The following is an 18,056-nucleotide window of genomic DNA, read 5'->3' as shown; positions in this document are numbered from 1 at the left end:
ATTATGGGCCTGTACGCATAAATGATGAGCGGCTCTCCTGCTGCTTCGGGGAGAGCCGCACTGTGGCCTCCGGCCGCGTCTTGGGCCTCGGTGGAGGGCCCGGTCCCACCCGGACCCCTAGGTGAGAGGATGCAGCTCGGGGATCCCACCCCCGGCCGCTCTGCCCGTTGTTGGGGGCCCGGTCCCACCCGGGCCCCCAACGCCGACTTTACTGTTCGGAGGGTCCCGGTCCCACCCGGGACCCTCGTGTGTCACCATGGTTGGGGGCCAACCCAGGCTGCCCACCCCTGGCTGCCCACGCGGCCAGCACTCTTCTGTGCTGCCGCCGGAGCCGGCCGAGCACTTCTGGTCTGCCCGCTCCGGTGGCCTAAGCGGTCCCGTTGGGACCTCGGAGGAGCGCGGCGGCACTCCCCCACCTCTGCCTGACTTCGGGGTCCGGGGATGGGGTCCCGGGCCTCCAGACATCTTGGGGAGGGGGGGGGGGGCACGACGGCGCTCCCCCGCATCCCGCTTCGGCAGGGGGCCAGGGTGGGCTCCTGGCGCCCCCGGGGGACAATTTTCACAGGGGTGCGCGACGGCGCTTCCCAGCCCTCCTCCTTCACATCACCGGGGGCCAGGATGGGCTCCTGGCCCCCTGCTGGCATCTTCAAGGGGAGCGCGACAGTGCTTTGCTTCCTCCTGGGGCAGCCCCCGGGACCTGACCCACCCCGGGGGCATCTGAGACCGGCGGCGGAGCCCCACGCGCTTTGTCGTTTGTCTTCTTAGGGGTCAACGGTCGCCTACCTTCCGGGGGCCATATCTCAGCCCCTGGGGGTCCGATCTGCCCCATTTCTGTGTCTTCCTGCTCCTGGTGGCGTCCCCCAGCCACTGGGAGCACTCTCCTTCCTCCTCCAGGTCTCCAAGAGGGTGCATTCTGCAGGGAGCAGTCTTCACTGGCTCCCTGCGCCTCTCTTCTCCCTGCGCAGAGGCCTCTTCTTCTGCGCACCAGTCCTGGGCTCTTCTTCTGGTGCTGTTAGGGGCTGGGGGGGGGGGGCAGTCAGGGGTGTCCTCCTTCCAACTGCCAATTGCACCAGGCTCCAGTACCTTTCGCCTCTGCAGCCCACACCCCGGAGAGCGCTTCTCTTCCTGTGCAAGTACTTTTTAAAAGTTGAGTAGGGGGCTGGCAGGAAGTCTCTGGGTGTCCTATTAAACAGCAACACCTCACTTCCCTGCCCCCTCCCTCCCTCCTTGTCCAGCCTCTGGGTTGTTCAAAATGGATTTGTCTGCCTTCACATAGTACAGCTTGGTAGTTCTGCTTGGTGCCTGGCACCCGGAGACAGCAGTTTATGGATTGGCTTATAGCTCCACCTATCTTTTCCCCTTGGAGGGAAGATCTTCGCTCTGGGAAGAAAGGTCATTAATCTAACCTGCCATGGCCAGACCCCAGCCAGGGACTCAGAGAAATATGACATTTCTGGACGACCCAAAAGCAGTACAAATATGACCTTGGACTCTGCAGAACACTCGTTTTCACATCTGCTACACTGGACATTAGTGCGTGTCTGGAATCTGTAGGCTTTGTGGAAGTCATTTTAGCCATGGGCCCCACATACCCATATGGCAATAATGAAGTGAAAACACAATAAGCCACACTGACTTTCCCTGGCATGTTCCTTTCCAGTGTATAAAGCCTATTCCATGTCACCACCCAATTCTGCCAAAATCCTGCCACACCATTCACTCTGTAGCTGCTCCTGGACTGCGCACGCTAGGAATCTCCCATGCGCAGCCCCAACGCGTGTGCACACGCATGTACACCCGTGCCTGCATGTAACCAGCACGGTGTCCCATACTCCAGCTGCTGCGCAGCGGCCTAGTCAAACCAGGGGTACACCAGCCAAATCTCCATGCAGTCTCCTTCATTATGAAGTCACTGTTGTTGAGTCCCAGAATATGAGGCTCCCCCACAGTAAAAGCTCAACAATTAGGTGCTCAAAAAGTGAAAAATCCGGGTGGCCCATAGTGACAGAACCACCTTCTAACATGCACCAAATCCGAATTAAGGGGCAGAAAAGGCCTTTTGCTCATTTTTTCCTTTTTACACTTCTTAGTCTTCACTCTGATACTGGTGTGGCTGCGGGCATGCCAAGAGCCACCAGAGATGGTGAGCTAGTTCACAAGTAAGTGGATTTCTGGTCATGCAGTTGATTTTGAAGATGGAACTCCACTGGCTACCCTTGGGAGCATGTACAATCAGGATAGGTTGATAGGATTACTTTCTTCCAGCCTTTGCTAAGAAGTGCTGTGGCGTATAGGATGCTGTTAACAGGTGTTCGTGTTGATTCTGGGAAGCCACAGAGCAGTGATTTACCACCATGTAGATACAGGAGTACGAGAACTTTACCAAGGATTCAAAGTTTCTTTAGAAGAGAGAATTGGTACCAAACCATCTTTGTTTTTGAGACAATGTGTCCCTTGAAGGTGTGGTTGGTGTCTAAGGTATACCCAAGAGATTTGGCATTAGGTGAAGGTTGGGGTTATAAGCGGTCACAGTTCAGATCATTGTGCCAGGTTTGTATTATTGCATGCTTCTTGTTTTTGGCTAATAACAGGAATTATTTTGGTTGGGCTGCGATTCGGGTTGGCGCTTGACAGCCAGGACTGGATGAGCTGCAGACAGTCTTTGAGGCATTAGATGTCTGGAGCAGGGGAGATGTAGAGGTATGTATCTTATGAAACTTCAACAATTGTCCTTTCTGTGGCTTAGCTCATAATCAGACTCAAGGCCTTTGTTCCCCCGCTACTGGGACACGCTAATGACTTTGCTCCCCAGCAGAGGTATCAACCCTCCACCCCCATCCACCCCCACACTTCACACAAAATGAGCAATTATCAGTTATTGGCTCAGTTCCTAAGAAGGAAGAGGAATGATGGAAAATCTGCATCTGACAATTAGCTTGTCACACTGCAGCTAGGCAGGGACAGCCCAGGACCACTGAACAAAGGAGGAAGTCCAGGCCTCTGGAGTCAACACAGAAGGGGATCCTTTTGAAGTTTTAGAGGGAAGAAATGAGGCAGTGATGTCAGCTAGGGGTGGAGCGGAGGCCCTCAGAGGAGCTCTTTCTAGAGGAAAAATTAAACTGGACATGATATTGTCTCAGAATGCTGTGTAGGAGGGCGTGACGGTGCTGGAGAGATGATGTGGCATCCTATGATTGGCCAGGAGTGTCTGGCAAACTTTCCACCCCCCAATTATAAACCCCTGCACAAGGGAGAGACAGTTAAGATGACCATGGACCTGGAAGGTGACAGCAGCAGATGAGGGCCTAGCTTGAAAGAGGAGCCACCTGAGCCCTGCAAAGATGGACTAAGGATTTAGTCCCCAGTTGTCCACCCCCAGGACTAGCAAAAGTCTCTCAAGGGCCAATGGCGCTGCCCCCTAAGGCACCCTTAAGACCAGCTGGGGAAGACCTGGAATTCCCGGGTGCTCAGCAAGCCAGCCAGGCCATTGACCCTGGGATAGCGGGTAGGAGGGGTGCTCTGCTGGCTCGTAGTGGAGGGGCTGCTCAAGATGCCCCTACCAGTAGCAGCAAAGGAGCACAAGGGGAAGGCTGCTATAGGGAGAAAAAAAACAACCCTGCAAGGTGAGCTCCTTTAGACATCAAGAGTTTGAAAGAGCTAGCCCTGGCCACAAGAATCAAAATATGCCATAAATGATGAAAAGAGATAGGCTACCTTTAATATTTGCTAGCTTGTAAAGGAAAACAGCCGCATAGTGCTCTGCTGTATTCCTAAAACAATTCCCTCCAGGGTGGGCCTGGAATGATGCGCGCTACTGCCATATGGGGAGAGTGGCGTGTGTGGGGTCCCCTCCCCGTGCCAACTATCGGGCCCAGGAACCCACTCTCTGTGGGCTCGCCACAGATCAAGTAGACCCGGGGGACCTCATCCCGCTGGGACGGAAGGAGGCGGCATGAGTGCTTACATGCTTTCTTATGAGGCAGTGTGCCCCCTCGCTTCTCGCGCCCGTGCCTCCATCTACCCACCTCCAGAGACAGCAGGAAGGAGAAATTAGTTGGCTCCTATGTGCTGCACATGGAATGCAGATAGCAGAGAGCCGGCAGGGACAGAAAGGCCTTGGTGCTCCTGCAGCGAGCTCACAAAGAGTCCCTGAGTTTGTGGGTGCATCAGATGGGACCAGGGCACCCAGATGTTATAGATAAAATAAAAACACTATGCACAGCCACTAAAAAAACTGGAGAGGCTTTGCCGCTCCTATAATATGCACACGCTGCCATGCGCTGGCTGGTATTTGCATCTTTCTGTCCTTGCAGTGCTCCACAGAGGGGCAGGGGCACCACCAACATATTTGCAAATGCTGTGGTGGGCGGGTTGCACACGACACAAAATAACCGTATGTTGTTACAGTTATGACCCCCACCAAAGCTTTTGCCTCGAATCAAAGCACCCCCAGAACTAAAGCTTTTGTTCTTGAGCTCTGAAGTGAAAGGACCCTTAATTGTTGGTCCAAAGGCTGCATTAGGTGACCAAATACAAGTAAAGAAAGACTCTGACATAGGTTTGGAACGGTTTTGAAACCGTATGCTTTATTAACAGCATTGATGATGAATACTGCTAGGCTTCTGTTCAAATAGGGTACGGTTTCCATTATTTTTATGGTGATTCACTAGCAAATCATAACATGAAGTTATTGTTTGTCAGGGTGTCATCACATTACTAAGACACCAAGGATTGAGGGGGAATGATGGGATTTCCTTCTCTTTGCATGTAATTCTTGGTACAATGCTTTTGCTGTGGGTAATACTACTGTTTTCACGCAGAGATTGAACACTGCTGATAGAATCTATGGCCCTGAGATCCTAATATTCTCTTAATTTAGGCAACTGCTTTCAGGGGGGTCTGCTTACAAGTTCACCTGGTGTATCTCGTCATTTGCCTGGTTACAAAATAAATATGTTCTTGGAAATTTAAAACATTAGGATTTTCTGATGTAAGACAAGCTTCAGTCCAGTACGAGGCAACCGAGATTAATTCAAAGCCAGAACAAAGTATACATCGTTTCTAGGAATGCAAAGAAAAAAACACAGACTGGCTAGGTTACTCATGGACCTGGACAATTGCAGAGCTTTGTAACATGCCCTTTTTGAGAATCTCCAGAATGGATTCAACTATTTGTTGGACAATGAAACCTATTTCTTCAATGATTCCCAAAGTGAAGTCTGTTGAGACAGAAAAGTCCTCTGTGTGGTTAAAGAAGGGGACCCCAGGCCAGAGTGCCCAACTGTACTGATGTCTGATACTGATTCCTAATGCTATAATTTTGTTTGACGTAGGTGAACACGGATCATGAATGTGTGCCATGACATAGGCTGTCTCACGAATTGAAGTCTTGCTGAACCGGGAGAGGTGCTCAAGCACTACCCTCATAGCGGTGGAAGACTACCGCCTTAACCAAGAGTTATGCAAAAACATCAATTGATGGACAGAATGCAGAACAATGTCATACATTCACCCTAGTTAGATGGATTCAACCCAGATCTCTTGACTGGGGGAGAATGTTTGAATCATTCAGCATTCCAGCCATCATTTGTTGCAATTACACTTAGTGAATTGGATGATCATTGAAGCCCTGGACCCTAACACACCCAATATCCAACACCAACTACTCAATAAGGAACAGAGATGGATCTACCGACTTTCCAGTCATAAGACCGGCCTCAATGACAACATACCATGGAACAGCCTAAGCAACCGCTAACACCGGCGTGCACCAACACCTTGAACCCAATCCTTCTTGAGTCGTAAGGGACGTGGACCCTTTGTTATCGGTTATCTGCTACTTCACATACAGCCTAGGCCCTCGCCTACACCCTGACAGAACCCAGGGACATGAACTGCGCAACATATTCACCTATTGACATTCCCTCCCCTCTCTAATACCCACGCCAGGCATAGCTGCGGTGGAAACTGCCACACATACCATTGGTTCACAGGAGGCATACCACTTTTACATTAGTACTCGGTCCTCCTGTCGTGCCCAGAGAGCTAGTACCCACCCATCTAGCACTCTCTGTCAATATCCCTCTACCCTCCGCCATTCATTCAGCACGTTGATTGGGACCAATTCACCACTGGTACCATCCTTGGGTAGGAGCGCTTGCCCACCGGACACCACTACAATATGGCCGCTGCACTCACTCTGAGCCTAGTGCGCAACGCGCATGCTCGCACATGCACGTATACCCTGAATGCACTCGGAGCTTAGTGCGCAAGGCGCATGCTCGCACATGCGCAAATACCCGGAAATGACCTGGCCTCTTACTTAACCGGCATCTCTCCTGGCACTTCTGGACCAGCCGGGACGCCGCGGGACCCGCACTAGGTACTCCCGCAGAGGACACAGCACAACCAAGTAAGGTCTCGAACCCCCCCCGAGAGGCTGTTTTTCGGCATCCATATCGCCCGATAACAGCTGAAAGCACTGCTCCTTTTCTTTCCCATGTAGATCGGCCAAACGCAGTGCCTCTTTCCCCCCGCCCCGAATACTGCCTAAAACGTTGTAGCATTGTAAATATTGGTGCACTTTTTAAACTCTTCATATCAACTTTTTACTAGCCTGGTAGCACCTCTGGATACCAACACAGATCTAATAGTAGCCTCTCCTGCACTCCATCATGAATTGGCACTAAATAGGTTTAGCGGGAGCTACACCGACTACTTGCCACCATAATTTGCACACAGCACGCCGCGGACTGCTGGGTCTTCTCCCCAGCGGACCTTCAGCCCGTCTATGTGCTACATATAATAATGTGTAAGTCACAAGCGCATTTTGAGCTCATTGATACGCAGTGCCACATTACCGCTGGTATTGTTCTGGCCATGGCATGCCACACAGTATCGCTTGCATGCCGCTCTCTGTCTGAGCCTTAGTCACTTGAATGGCCTATAGGACGAATACTGCATGACACCAATATATACTTTAAGATTGCATTTTATGTTGCTAAAATTGTACTGGATGTTGCTGAATCATACGTGTTGTGTATTGTCCTTTTTCCTCCCTACAGGAATTTTTTTCGCTACTCATAAGTGTCCGTAAGTACGTTGACACTTATCTACCACTTTTTTACTACACACCTTAGCGAGTGTGTAGGTACAACACTGTTTCACTTGGCACCTACTTTTCTCACTCACTGTTCACTGATTGGTCCTGAAGAAAGTCCTGCATAATACCCAGAAGGGACTGAAACGTGTAGATCGCAGCACTTAAGCCAACTCTTAGGAATAGTGTTCCTTTAGTAGTTGCATCACACATAGTTTTAACCAATACCCTGGGCCGCCAAGAATAAAACATTAGGTAAGGATTCTCAGAGGCATTTTTTATTAGTTCACCTTCACTCACATCACACTGTTGCACGACACCTGCTCCGCTATAGTCAGACGTCGAAGCACAACCAGGTGGCACTCGGCCGCCTGGTTGGGACCCCGATGATGAAGCATGACACCAACCAGGTTGGTGTGTGAGGGGTCTTTTAACACCCAATGGGTCCAGCTTCTAGGCCACCAATACAAGTGGCTAAGAAAAACACATACACATAGTGGGCTAGTCCACATTGTTTCTATGCAGTTACACTTAACCAAGAGTTAAGCAGCGCAAGTGCTGTAGTGGCAGCATAACTTGTAGTCATCAGTAGCAGTGAACAGGTCCTTTTTACACCCTGTGCCAATGAAGTGAGGCCTACAGGCTCACTCACCTTTTTAAAAGTTCTGCTGCTGTGTAATTTACTCACCCTTGGCCTACATCAGGTAGATGTGGAATGCTGCGCAGCACAGGAGTAGTGACTGTGCTGGATGTATGTGTGCCTTGGAAGGGTAGAGTATAGGGATACAGAAATGCTATGCAGTATATGTGTGGTTAGTGCATGTACTGAGTGTATACTTGCCTGTTTGGAATACATTATATAGATGACAGGGCTTTTGTGGCAGTTACCCTATCCACTTTGAGCCCCCTTTTTAGTTATCAGATGCTGATTGTAGACTCTGACAGTGCACTGATGCCTACTAACCAGACCTCAGTTCCAGTGCTCCTTCCCTAAAACAAGGTGTGGTCAGATTGTGCTACAACTGACAATGGCATTTAGCACCCCTTTAAGTCCATTGTAAATGGTACCCAGGTAACTAAGGCATGGGTACTAAAGAGGGCCTGAAGGGCTGCAGCGTGTCTTATGCCCCCCCTAAGGGACCCACATACAAATTCCCCAAATACTGCCTTTGCTGGCTGCGTGACACGGTGCTACCCATGAGTGGAAACACGACATGACACTCCTGTGGGTCAGGCCAAAGTCACTGCATCTAATATAAAAAAGTCACCCCTACAGCAGGCCTTTGAGCCCTAAGGCAGGCTGCGTTATGTTTTATGTGAGGACATATTTGCATGAGCAGATATGCCCCTGTGAGGTCTAGTTCTAATACTAGATATTACAAGTGAACAGGGACGGCATTTTGAGTACATGTGCTGAACATTGGTGAAAATGAGTACTCCAGCTACACGATGGCTTCACTAAAAATAGGGCTCACTGATGCCAGTGATTTATTCATACATTCACACTGAGGGCATCCAAGAGGTGTCCCCTGAAAATCTGCCACCACTGGTGTGCTGACTGACTGGTTCAAGCCAGCCTGCCACCAGGGACAAGTATCTGACTTCCAAGGTTAGGGGACCTGCACTTTCAGGAGGTCAGAATCAGAGCCTGCTTCGGTGGAGGGTGCTCATACCCCATCCCACAGGATGACCCGCTGATTAGCATTCCAAGGCTGTGGAGCTTCAGAGAAGCCACTGCCTTTGATATTAGAGTGTAGCTTCCCTCACAGTAGAGGAAGCTGACCCACTTTGTCCAGAGCCATTTGTCACCTGGACAGGTGGGAAAATTAGCTATTTAGGGATATGTGCCCACCCCTAAGGTGGGCTAACTGAAGTGGACATGACGTCTCAGAGTTGGCCATCTTAATGATGGCAAACTTAGAGATTCTGGGACAGGGTTATGCCCACTTCCCACAGGAAGTGATCATATAGGAGGTGTAGTGAACACAGGGGTGACCATTGGCTCCTACTCCTACTCCCCTTTACACCCCTAAATTGAGTATTTAGGGGACCCCCTAATCCCAGATGTTCAGATTTAGTTAGACACAAAAGAAAGAGTGGCAGAAGACTTCTGCCTCGAGAACCAAGGAGCAAGACTGACTTGGCGCCATCACCGCCGGCCTGCTTGCTGCACCCGACCTTCGTGGAGCAACTGATTTGTAATGCCGATGTGCAGACCTCCAGAAACCCAGAGAGCTGCCAGTTCTTTGTAAAATGATAAGGCACTCCCTTTGGATAGAGGAGCTACTCCCGTGCAGCCGCATGCACCAAAGAAGCAAGACACAGTACACCGACCGGACTCCTACTGGGTAACAGCAAAGCAGCCGCTCTGGAAGAGGCAGCAGTGCTCCTACAGGTCAGATGTGTCCTCCCTCCAAATGGGGGGACACCAGGACCTACTGGAACCACACAGTACCAATCCCTGGGGTACTGGCCCCTTAGCAACAGGCAAGGCTTGTTGTACCTAGACAGGACACCGACGCAGAGGAAGACTGACCTGCATGTCGAGGGACTTCAGTGACAGTGAGACCCACATTGTGAGTGGTCCAGCTGTCCTACTAACCCTCTGCAGCAGAAACATAGACCAAGAGTGAGTCAGTAACTGCCGCCACCCGACGTCTCAAAGCACCTATGCACCCACGTTCCAGAGCCTGAGTCAAAGGGAGGTGAAGGTGCCAATGAGGTCTCCAGACCCACAAGAGCCAAGCCCATGGTTGAGTTCGCCCGGACTGGACTTCCAGTCGCTGCCAGCAGCCTCTTTCTGCAGGACCCCTCCAACTGCGAGAAACTCCAGCACTGAATCCGATGCCAAAAGACACCACTGCACCAGAGCACCAAAGCCCAAGGAGAAGTGGACTGAGGGTGTCCCTGTGTGTCGTTGATCTCAAGGTTAGAGCCCCCTCTGGGTTCCCCCGGACAGATCCCCCCGGACAGATCCCCCCCAACCCCCCCCCCAGTCCCAGCTTGCAGCCTATTTGTAACCGCTCTCCCATTGAAGTGAATGGGACATTCGACGCCATGGCACACTTCTGCACCCGGACGACCCAGAGACTCCAGAGGTGAGGTGACCTGTTGGTGTGGCCTTAGACCTTGCACCGTACTCACATCAAGTCCAGAAGAACAGTCATGTAAGTCACTCACAAGTGCCCGAAGGTAATACATGTTTTTCCTCCATAGGATAATTTTGCTGGTCCAGAAAATGCACTGTCTCCATTTCTGAAAACTGTAAAAATTCATAACTCAAAAAGTACTTCCCCAATTCCAAAGATCTTGGTCTCTACATATGTATAATAGTACATGTTATTGAATGTGTGTCTCACTTACTGCCTTTGTGTATGTAATAAATGCTTACCACTACCCTCTGATATTCCTAACTGCTCGCCCACACTACTACAAAAGAGCATTTGCGGTGTCATTTGGCCTCTGCAATTCATTTGGGGTTTGACTGAACTCTGCAGAGTGTACCAATTTGGTGCACTGTGTAGAGAGAAAACTTCCTACATATTACATGTGAGATGTAGTGCTGTGCAGTACGTGGGCAATGAAAGCATGTGATGGGTGTTTGCGGGAAGTACAATACATAACGGGTGAAGTGTGTGCAGCACACATGTTGAGTGTGTGCTGGCAGTGTCTGTTTGTAATTAGCACACCCTGGTACAATACAAAAAAGCTGTGCGCACATACTGAATGTGTGTGCTGAATGTATGTGTGCTTGTAATAGTACAATGCATGGAGGTAACAGTACTGGAGAGTATGTGTGATGTGAAAGTACACTGAGTGCAAATATGCCTGCAATGGTTTATTACATGGAGGACCAATGGTTTCATTCTGGGAAACCCAGGCCTGCCTGGTGAAGACATGAGGAGTAGAAGAATCTGCCCAGACGGATTTGTGTATTGCTGCATTCCTGTGAGCTGGGTGGGACACATACTGGTGGAAGGGACTCTCCCTTTACACTTCAAAGTGTGCTCTTTGATTCCATGATAGATCACAAGGAAAGGCCTGGACAAATCTCAAGGAGATGGGAATGATAAAGTGTGACAATCCGCTTCAGAGTCATGCCTGCTGGACAGACATACTTTCATGAGGAAAGAAGAAAAAGAAAGCAGTACACTTCACAAGAAGCAGAACCCAAATATGAAACTTCAAAGATGTAGACCCTAAAATACATTTGGTTTCTGGAAATGGACTATAAAAAGGGGAGTTTGCTTTGTCATCTGCCAAGCAGCCAGACTGGCTGTGTAAGGAAGGGAAGCTCTGCAAGATGTCTGCCTGTGACATGGACTGAGGCCAAAGGCCTGCTAGTCTTCCTGCTGGGTGAAGTGACATCACTCAAGATCACATGCCCTGCAGCCTGGAGCACCTGGTATCAATGTAGGAGGACAGGGTGGCAGAATCGTGCGACAGGGAGGAGGTGTACAGGTCAGAACAGAATGTAGTCATGACTCGTCAGATAGCGTCGGGCACACCGGAGCTATCTGTTGGTCATCAACTAGCTCTAAGATGTGGTTGCTTGCCCAAAATTTGTGCAGTAGCCTGGCAAGTAGGGGCCTCCGACCCAACTACTCACAGACAAGGATGCATCGGGCCCCAGGTCTCGCGAACGGCTCCCCCATGTCCATTCCTCACCAGGTAGACCCAGGTCCTGCGATCAGCTGAATCGCTTGCTATCATGTCCCTCAGAAGTTGGCGGTCACTCTCCCTTTGGAAGATCAGCTAACCCCCAGCCTCCAGTTCCAGTGGCAGTAGTCTGTGGTGCAGCACACCAGCCCCAGAGGAGTAGGTGGGGCCCAGTGCACTTCTAACGTCACTGCGCCCCACCACTTCAGGCTCAGCCAGCCCTGGCATTGCAATACAGAATATCCACTGCTTTAGTCCTGTAGAACAAGTTACTTACCTTCGGTAACGATATATCTGTAAGAAACAGTAGTTAGTATTAGATTCCTTACCTTAGAATATCCCCAGGCGTCAGTCTGGATCCGGAAACTTTTGCGTAGCAGTACCCCTGCGCGTCGGTAGGCGTCGTCTGCAGGCGTCCCCTGCGGCTCCGCGTCGTCGGCGTCGTGCGCCGTGATGACGTCGCTGGAGTATATAGACGCCGCCTCCGCGCGCTGACGTCAGTTCTTTGCACACAGCTTTTCCGCGCCAGAACACGCAGAGCCATGTGAGAACCAACACTGGTGCCATTTGAAACTAGGGCCCTGAAAGGGATGTCCCTAACCCTAGGTATCAGTTCGCAGAACGGGGAGGATGGGCGGGGCGGTAAGGAATCTAATACTAACTACTGTTTCTTACAGATATATCGTTACCGAAGGTAAGTAACTTGTTCATCTGAAAGAAACAGGTTAGTATTAGATTCCTTACCTTAGAATAGATACCCCAGCAATACCAACCCCGGTGGTGGGTCTGCGAACCAATACAACCTACACCAGAAAGTCCTGGAGGACCGAACGGCCAAAGAAGCCATCCCTCCGGACTTGACTGTCCAGGCAGTAGTGCCTCGCAAAGGTGTGCAGCGAGGCCCACGTGGCCGCCTGGCAAATGTCCTGCAAAGGGACTCCCCGGCCCAGGGCAGTAGTAGCCGCCGTGGCCCGAGTGGAATGGGCCCTCAGCCCAACAGGAGGCTCCTTCCGAGCCAAAGAGTAGCATGCTTTGATGCACAGGACGACCCACCGAGAGATGGTCCGTTTCTGTACCGCCCTTCCCTTCTTCTCACCCACGTAGCCAACAAACAGTTGGTCATCCACCCGGAACTGGCGTGTGCGATCCATATAGAATGAAAGCGCACGTTTTGGGTCCAGACGATGGAGCCGCTCTTCATCCTTTGAAGGATGCGGAGGCGGGAAGAAGGAGGGCAAGGTGATGGACTGCCCAATGTGAAAAGCAGAGACTACCTTGGGCAGGAAAGAAGGTCTGGTCCGAAGAACCACCTTATCAGGATGAACAGACAAGAAAGGAGGTTGAACAGAAAGAGCCTGGAGCTCACTCACTCTCCTGGCAGAGGTGATGGCTACCAGGAAGGCCGTCTTTAAGGTGAGAAGACGGAGAGGACAGGAATGAAGGGGCTCAAAGGGAGCGCACATCAGGAAAGTCAAAACCAGGTTCAAGTCCCACTGAGGCATCACGAACGGAGCTGGAGGATACATGTGCGTGATGCCCTTTAAGAATCTTAACACAATAGGGGACTTGAACAAAGATGGCTGATCAGGTAGCCTCAAGAAGGCGGAAAGGGCAGAAAGATAGCCCTTGATAGTGCCCAGAGCAGAGCCCTGCTGGGCAAGGGAAAGGAGGAAGAGGAGAACCTCAGATAGAGGGGCAGAAAGGGGATCCACAGCCTTTGCTGTGCACCATGCCACAAATCTGTTCCACCGGCAGGCGTATACCGACTTTGTGGAGGGACGCCTGGCTGCCAGAATGACATCACAGACTTCAGGAGGCAAGTCAAATGGCCTCAACTGTCGCCGCTCAATCTCCACGCATGGAGGTGGAGACTGGACAGGTTCGGGTGGAGGACCGTCCCCTGCTGCTGCGACAGAAGGTCCTCCTGAAGGGGCAGGCGGATCGAGGGACCGACTGTCATGCTGAGTAGCTCGGGATACCAGTACCTTCGAGCCCAGTCCGGAGCCACAAGGATAACATGGGCCCGGTCGCGCCTGATCTTCTTCAGCACTCTGGGCAGAAGTGGTATAGGCGGAAAGGCGTACAACAGACCGCAACTCCACTCGCGCCGAAAGGCGTCGCCGAGCGAGTGCCGTCTTGGAAACTCCAACGCGCAGAACTGATGACATTGCGCGTTCTCTTCTGTGGCGAATAGATCTAACCAAGGCTCTCCCCATTGCTGAAAGAGGCCTCTCGCCACATCCGAGTTCAGACGCCATTCGTGATCCACCGAGCACCGACGGCTGAGTTCGTCCGCCCTGGCGTTCAGAGAACCTGCCAGGTGTTGAACCGTCAGAGTCACGCCCTGACGTTCCAGCCATTGCCAGAGGCGCAGAGCCTCTTGGCAAAGGGTCCACGACCCCACACCGCCCTGTTTGTTGCAGTACCACATGGCGGTGGTGTTGTCCGTGAACACCTGCACTACACTCCCGTTGACAAAGGGGAGGAATGCCTTCAGTGCCAGGCGAATCGCCCGCAGCTCCAACATGTTGATATGGAGCCGGGACTCCGCCGGAGACCAGAGGCCTCTGATCTCCGCCTCTCCCAAGTGGCCACCCCAGCCTTGGAGGGACGCGTCCGTCACAACCACGTGCTCCGGCTGGGGAAGGGAGAGGGATCTGCCCCTGACCCAATCGCGGTCTGTAAGCCACCACTGCAACTGTCTCGCAGTGCCCTCCGAGATCAGGACATGGTCGGATAGGTTGCCCTGATGCTGGGCCCACTGAAACTTCAGGTCCCACTGCAGAGCCCGCATCCGCCATCTGGCGTGATGCACCAGAAGGATGCAGGAGGCCATCAGCCCCAGAAGCCGCAGCGTCAACCTGACCGAAACCCGGGATAACGGCTGAAAGATGGGAATCAGAGCCTGAATATCCCGGACCCGCCGTTCCGGGGGATAAACCCGAAACTGCGCCGAGTCGAGAACCGCTCCGATGAAAAGGAGCTTTTGAGAGGGACACAGGTGTGATTTCGGCACATTGATGGAAAACCCCAACTCGTGCAGGAGGTCTGCCGTCATCTGAAGGTGGTGGACGACTGTCTGGGGCGAGCCCGCCTTCAACAGCCAGTCGTCGAGGTAGGGGAAGACTGAAACCCCTAACCGGCGCAGATGAGCTGCGACCACCGCCATCACTTTCGTGAACACCCGTGGGGCGCTGGTAAGGCCGAATGGGAGCACGATAAACTGAAAATGCTCGTGGCCTACCGTGAACCGCAGGTAACGCCGGTGGGCCGGCAGGACGGGGATGTGAAAGTACGCATCCTGCAAGTCCAACGCTACCATCCAGTCTTGTGGGTCTAGAGCAGCCAAGACCTGAGCCAAAGTCAACATCTTGAACTTCTCCTTCCGGAGGAAGCCGTTGACGTTCCGTAGATCCAAGATAGGACGCAGGCCTCCCTTGTCCTTCTTGGGTACCAGAAAGTAGTGGGAGTAGCAACCACACCCTACTTCTGGCCCAGGAACGCGCTCGATGGCCCCCTTGGCCAAGAGGGCCGTAACTTCCTCCTGCAGAAGAGTCAAGTGGTCCCCCGACACACGGTGGTTCTGCGGTGGCATGGCTGGAGGAGTGGACTCGAAGGGGAGGGCATAGCCCCTTCGGACAAGCTGCAGCACCCACCTGTCCGATGTTATCGCGCGCCAGCGGGAGTGGTGATGGCGAACCCTGCCACCCACTGGCGTCACGTGAGCCCGAAAGCTCGGACTAGGAAGGCTTGGATGCCGCAGCGGAGGGAGGCGTGGACTGACCACGACGCTGGCCTCTACCGCCACCACGGCGGAAACCACGGGCGCCACCGCGCTGGGGAGCGCTCTGCGCCGCGTGGCTGGCAGCACGTGTGGGACCTCCTCTCCCTTGGCCACGAAAGGGCCGAAACGAACCCGTCTGCTGGCGCTGGGTCTGGGTCGAGAGACCCAAGGACTTGGCCGTGACCCTGGAGTCCTTGAAGCGCTCCAGCGCGTGGTCCGCTTTGTCACCAAATAGGCGACTGCCATCAAATGGCATGTCCATAAGCGTATTTTGGACGTCTGGTGAGAAGTTGGCAGATCTCAGCCAGGCATGGCGACGAATCGCCACCGTAGTGGACATGGCCCGTCCCAGTGAGTCCGTGGTGTCCAGACCACAACGGATCGAGTACCGCGCCGCATCCCGGCCTTCAACAAAGGCCCGGGTGAGCTTGTCCCGCACTTCCTGGGGGCATTGCGGCAAACACTCCTCGACCGTATCCCACAGGGAGTGGGTGTAGCGGCCCAAGAGGCACGCGGTGTTACAAGACCGCAGCCCAGCACTCAAAGAGGAAAACACTTTCTTTCCGAATTGGTCGTACCTCTTTGATTCCCGGTCGGGCGGAGCCGACGGAAATGCGGACTGCGAAGTGGAGGCCTGGATCACCAGACTCTCCGGGGAGGGATGGGTGGACAGGAAGGCAGGGTCGTCCGCGCAGGGACGGTGACGCCTGGCAACGTTCCGGTCAACCGGCGCACCAGAGGCGGGCCTGGACCAGGTGCCCAGAAGGACATCCGTCAGGGCCTCATTAAACGGCAGCAGAGGCTCCTGGGGGCATGACTGCGGTTTAAAAACTTCCGTCAGGATATTCGGTTTGACCTTCGCAACGGGGAGCTCAAGGTGTAAGGCCTTGGCAGCCCTCATCAGGACCACCGAATAGGCAGCACCCGCCTCGGACGCCACAGGGGACGGAGAGACAAACCCAGGGTTGGGCGACTCGTCCAGGCCACTGGCATCACCCAGATCACCTACCCAGTCCACATCGTACTGGCAGGCACGGGATAGAGGGTCCTCAGACCCCTCCCAACCCTCTCCATACTCCTCCTCGTCATACCCATATTCTGGGTCGACGATATAGACATCGGGGTCAACAGGCCCCATCGGCGTCGGGTCCGGCGTCGGCCGACGCCGGTCCGGCTCCGAGTCCGGAGTCGGGGAGGAAAGGGGGGTGGCGCCGCGCGGCGTCGGTGCCGGGGACCCGACGCCGGCCGGAGCCGACGGCGGAGTCGCTGCACCACGCGGGGGCGGTACCATGGGCTGGCCCACAGGAACCGACGCCGGAGAGGCCGGGAGACCAGCCGGCGACGAACCAGAGGGAACCAGCGGCGCCGGGGCCGGAGCCACCGGCGGCGCCGGGGCAGGAGCACCCGAACCGCTCGGGCCCCCAGACGGGACCGACGGGCCCGCAGGCGCCGAAGGCCCCGCCGGAGAAGACCTCGCCCTCATAGCAATGAGGAAGGCCTCGATCTCCTCACGCGACGCGCCTTCCCCAGGGACCGACAGGTGTGGGGCAGACGGCGTCGGCGACCCATGCGGGACCGCGGGGGTGGGGTCACCCGAGCCCCCGGCCGCAGCACGCGGGCGTCGGGGGGAGTCGGGGGTGCGATGGCGACGCCCCGACTTCTTGTGCTTACCTGACGAGCCGGAGGAATGGTGGCGACTCCCGGAGCGCCCATGGCGGCTCCGCGACCGCTCCCTCGACCGCTCCCTCGACCTCCGACCGGACCGGGACCGCTCTCGACGCGGGGCCGACAACCGGAGTTCGAGAAGCTTGCGGGACCGCTCCCGCCTAGCTTTTCCAGTCAAGGCCCGACAGTCGACGCAGGACTCCACGTCGTGGTCCGCGCCCAGACACCGGAGGCAGAGTCGATGGTGGTCGGTGACCGACATCATGCGGTCGCACTCGTCACAACTCTTGAAACCGGGCATCCTACCGGCACCGTAAGGATCAATCAGTTAACAAAAAACTTGGTCAAAAGACCGGAGTACTGCTCTTCGGATCTGCGCTAACTGGCGCGGAAAAAAGAAGAACTGACGTCAGCGCGCGGAGGCGGCGTCTATATACTCCAGCGACGTCATCACGGCGCACGACGCCGACGACGCGGAGCCGCAGGGGACGCCTGCAGACGACGCCTACCGACGCGCAGGGGTACTGCTACGCAAAAGTTTCCGGATCCAGACTGACGCCTGGGGATATTCTAAGGTAAGGAATCTAATACTAACCTGTTTCTTTCAGATACAAGAGTTTGATTGTGGAGGAAGGTCATTGGGGACCGCGGCAATAGTGAAAGGGGCTTGGATTCCCTGCAGTCAACAGGATAAAAAATAGTTTGTGCTTTCTGGCCGGCGGAGCCGCACTATACAGCGGCCATCTAGCACCCTTTGCAATGTCACCACATTTAATTACACAAGTGCTTATAAAGGATCATAACAATCCCAGAATGGAGAACCAAGACAGCACCCCCAAACACAAGGTG

General features: G+C 53.7%; 1 protein-coding gene across 5 annotated transcripts in view; it reads right to left on the bottom strand.

Moving 5' to 3' along the window:
* The window catches only part of GRK6 (G protein-coupled receptor kinase 6), a 697,925-nt gene that overhangs the window by 369,818 nt on the left and 310,051 nt on the right, over nt 1–18,056 (bottom strand). The window lies entirely within an intron of this gene.

This window comes from Lissotriton helveticus, chromosome 7 (assembly GCF_964261635.1).
Source record: "Lissotriton helveticus chromosome 7, aLisHel1.1, whole genome shotgun sequence".
Taxonomy (NCBI): Eukaryota; Metazoa; Chordata; class Amphibia; order Caudata; family Salamandridae; genus Lissotriton; species Lissotriton helveticus.
The sequence above is the reverse complement of the archived record's forward strand: the minus strand, read 5'-3'. Positions and strand labels throughout refer to the sequence as shown.